We start from the raw sequence: 4,341 nt of genomic DNA, 5'->3' as shown, positions 1-4,341 counted from the left end.
TCAGCATCATGACACGTACCGCCATCATCATGACGCGTACCGTCAGCATCATGGCCCGTACCGCCATCATCATGACGCGTACCGTCAGCATCATGACGCGTACCGCCATCATCATGACGCGCACCGTCAGCATCATGACGCGTACCGCCATCATCATGATGGTTCGTCTTTAGGCCGGAACGGCAGAGAATTGGCGAACTGCGACTCTGTGTGAAAAGGGCTAGTGTGTATACCTCCATGAGGAGGAGTTTTTAAATTGCTTAAATTAGGAACAGTAACTAGAGACAAATGTAATTTGATTACACAAAATATCTACTTAGAATATTTAAATTTTTACTTCACTTAAAATATTCATCACATGAATCATAGTCAGGGTTTTTACACCTATTTGTGTTTATGAGCAAAATTGTGCCACTTTTGACAGTGTGTGTTAGTATAAATACAAAGCAGCCATGTTGATGATGAGATCTGTGAACTTCCTTCAACCCACTAAAGAGGCCACATGATCCAGCTACTGTTCAACTGGACTGTTTTAAATAAAAACTACATTTACAAATGAAATAATGTTTGAATGGTTGTAACATAACACACATCGTCATGACGATGTTGTGATTCCATCATGATGTGTGTAGAGATTTCTGTCCTCGCTCATCAAACCTGTTGAGGCACTCAAGACAATCCAACCGAGATACTGAGGAAAACTAAACTAAACTGAACTTCAAACTAAGTTCAAGATGAGTGACCGAGGAACATCTTCACACCAGCCAAGCTCAGTGTTCAATGATCTCCGTCTGGACAGACACTTCTGTGATGCAGTCATCAAAGTCCAGGATGTAGAGTTTCAAGTCCACGAGCTGATCCTCTGTAACTGCAGCACGTACGTCCGGTGAGTCATTAATCTGATATCAGGGGGAAGATTATTATAATTAATATCCGTTTAAATAAGCAGAAAAACAAAATGTTAGGTTCATGATTAATCACAATAAGCAATGAGTTGGTTTGATGCATGAGCAGTTGTGATGAAACAAGTTGACCGAGAAGTTATGACATGAACGACCTGATGGAGAATATAGACAACATATTTAAAAAGATAATTCAAAAGTATAAGTTTAATTATGATGCAGGTTCCCTGTCCGCCCACACAGTCACACATAAGTTTAAATGAAGGTTTTTCTGCCATTCAGTTTTACATTGATTGAAGATGAGTTTTTAATTTTGACTCTACATCCTGTCTCTCGGTGCCTGCAACAGTACTTTTAATTATTGGATAAAAAGTGTCTAAATAATATATAATAAATGGAAAGCTGTTCTCAGCTGCAAAAAAAACAGAACAATATTTTGGGCGTGGTTAAAAAAAGAAAGAATGATGTCCATGAGCACATGTATACTTTCCAGTTAATACAAGTATACAAGTAAGTTGATTTAATCACATTACCTCCCCACGTTGGGTGTTGTGTTACACATTCACACAGGATAAACAAAGTCTGTATTTTATCATGATGTCAAGCATAAATACACATGTGCAGCCCATTTAGATCAAGAAACAGACACGTGTACTTGAATCTGACAGCCTTGTGTTTCTCCTAACTTCTCTATCGTTGCTTTTAAACGTCATCCTGGTCGATCTCACAGCTGTTGACTGCTGTTCAACATTCATGAGCCACAATCAAATTTAATTTCAAAATCAATGAGATGCCAAATGGAACCGAACAGATTTAATATTACAGGAATTCTGTGTTTGGTAAAATATGATAGGAAATTGGTGGTGGATTTTTTACTTTACCAATGATGGACTTGTCAGATTTGGATGAGATTACGATCACAGACAATCTCCGCAATTTGAGGTCCCCAGGTAAAACTAGGGCTGAAGACAAGTAACAGAGGCAGGATGTTGGACAGTTTAACAGCAAACGATTTGCCCAAAATGACATCAGTGCACTGAAGCTGCAAACCTCACTTGCATTTAAATAATTATAAATCAGTGTGAGGATGAGAGAAAGATGTTGAATACTTCTAATTTTCAATCGTCTCCTGTGTTTTCATCCTGACCCACAGAGCTCTCTTCATACGCTGGTCAGCCCCAGACAAGAAGATCTTCAACATCCCAGGCCTGTCTCCTGACATGATGCAGATGATCGTTGAGTTTGCATTACTGGCTCTCTCTCTGTGACGGAGGACAACGTACAGGAGCTGCTGATAGCAGCCGATCAGTTCAACATCATGGACATAGTACGAGCATGCTGCGACTTCCTGGCGGAGCAGCTCAGCCCAGAGAACTGCATCGGCATGTGGCAGTTCACCAACATCTGCCCCTGCTTTGAGCTGCAGAGAAAGGCCTACCAGTTTATCCTTGATCACTTTGAGGAGGTGGTTTCCAGTGAAGAGTTTCAGGATCTCACTGTTCAGGAACTCACTGACATCCTAAAAAGCGATGACCTCAATGTGAGAGAGGAGAGTACTATGTGCGAGGCCATCCTTCAATGGATCACCCACAGACCTGAAGAAAGACAAGGACACCTGCTTGCACTCTTGTCTATGGTAAGTTCTGCCACTAGCTTTAGCTTGGATTTATCTGACAGCAAAAACATGGGTATTGTAAGATCACCTGGGTGCTTTCAAACCTGCAGCTCCACTACAAACAAACTAAGAGTTGTAAGCTTGAAGTCATGTTAGACCACAGACTGTATACAGAGAGCAGAGCTTCTGGGTAGGAAAGGTGAAGCCACTGTAGTTCAATTCAAAGACTTTCTCTTGTTTTCTCCGTGTAGGTCTGGCTGGCTTTGATGAGTCAAGATCACCTGGGGAGAACTGTGATGTCCAATGAGCTGGTGAAGATCAACGCTGAGTGCTTTCAAATGGTCAAAGAGGTCATTGAAAACAAAGACCGCCTCACCTCACCTGCCCTCGTCATGCGTGACTCTGTCGCTCGTCCTTGCCTGCCTAACGCCATCCTGTTGGCCATCGGAGGCTGGACGAGAGGTGATCCAACTAACGCCATTGAGGCGTATGACATCCGCGTATGACATCCGAGCGCCCTCGTGCCTTTCATGGCACTGCCTTCCTCGACGGGTGCGTCTACTGTGTCGGTATTTCAACAGTGTTCGCCAGCTGGATGTGAGCACACACACCTGGCAGGACGTGGCACCCATGCACTTCCGCCGCTGCTGTGTTCATCACTGCGTTGAATGGATGCATCTATGCAATGGGAGGTGATGGGCATGTACGACTCAGGACTGCAGAATGCTACAAGTCATTGCACCCATGCACGAGATCAGGAGCGACACCAGCTGCACAACACTCAACGACAAGGTGGGTGAAGTGAAAGAGCAGCTGGGACTAACAGAGGGATGTATGGTGCTGACTGGAACATTGCTGATATGATTTTCTACCTGCTTGGAACAAGAGTTAGAGGGAATTCAGACCTGGTATTAACATCCATCCTCTCTGCGCAGCGCTGAGGCCTACAATCCCCACACCAACACCTGGTAGGAAGCGTCCTCCATGTTAATCGCCTGCAGCAACTACGGCATCGAAGTGATCGACGATCTGCTCTACGATGTGGGTGGCTTCAGCGGCTTCACCACCTCCTGTGTTGAGTACTACGACGTGATGACAGATGAGTGGTCTGAGGCCTGTGACGTGGAGATTTCCCACAGCGCCCACAGCTGCTGCGTGGTGCGCGGACTCCCCAACGTGGCCCAGTGCACTTGGTGTCGTGACGCTAGGCCACTTGGACTAACTGGAGTTAATGGAGGAAGAATTGTATTTATTTTATTGTGTTTTTTAATTGATTAAGTGATTTAACATCAGCATTAAATAGATTAAATACATTTCTCTGAGAATTAAAACAGCTGCTTCTTCTGAGCTTTCTATAACTGTTCACTTAGAGCGAGAACTTATTTTGTGTTACGTGAGAAAGGTTCTGCGTTCACCTGCTGACTCAGCACCCTTCCTGCATCCAAGAGCATTGAAATATGAATCCACTTTACTTTCTCTAAATGGTGGAACTAAGGCAATATGCCTATTCACATCAAAGTGCTCGGGAGAAGAAGTGGGAAGATGCATACTCACAGGGGTAGATGCAGCCTGATGCATAGGTCGATCCAGCTCCATGGCCCTTATGCGCAGATGCATAAGCTCAACCTCACGGGTTTTAGTTTCAAGCTCGACCTCTCTCATGTGGAGAGCCAGCTTCAGGTCCTCCGTATCTACCTCAGCCTGTAGGAATGCCATTGGGTCTGTGCCGGAGGCCAAAGCGATAGCAGGGACCTCCGCCGCTAACTTCACCTGGCCACTGAAGGCCTAACCCTTCCTCATCTGAGCCTTCAGATGCACTTTCTG

At 44.5% G+C, this 4,341-nt stretch overlaps 1 pseudogene across 1 annotated transcript; it reads left to right on the top strand.

The window, feature by feature from the left end:
* The first annotated feature begins 639 nt into the window (after positions 1–639).
* On the top strand, positions 640–3,572 carry LOC311257869 (kelch-like protein 10; annotated as a pseudogene). Its single transcript, XR_014624889.1, has 4 exons — positions 640–886; positions 2,056–2,538; positions 2,769–3,309; positions 3,453–3,572. The product of XR_014624889.1 is annotated as a kelch-like protein 10 (transcript).
* The last annotated feature ends 769 nt before the right edge of the window (positions 3,573–4,341 follow it).

This window comes from Pagrus pagrus (assembly GCF_965226575.1).
Source record: "Pagrus pagrus genome assembly, chromosome: 5".
NCBI lineage: Eukaryota > Metazoa > Chordata > Actinopteri > Spariformes > Sparidae > Pagrus > Pagrus pagrus.
Note: the sequence above shows the minus strand (reverse complement) of the source record. Positions and strands in the feature narration are given on the sequence as shown.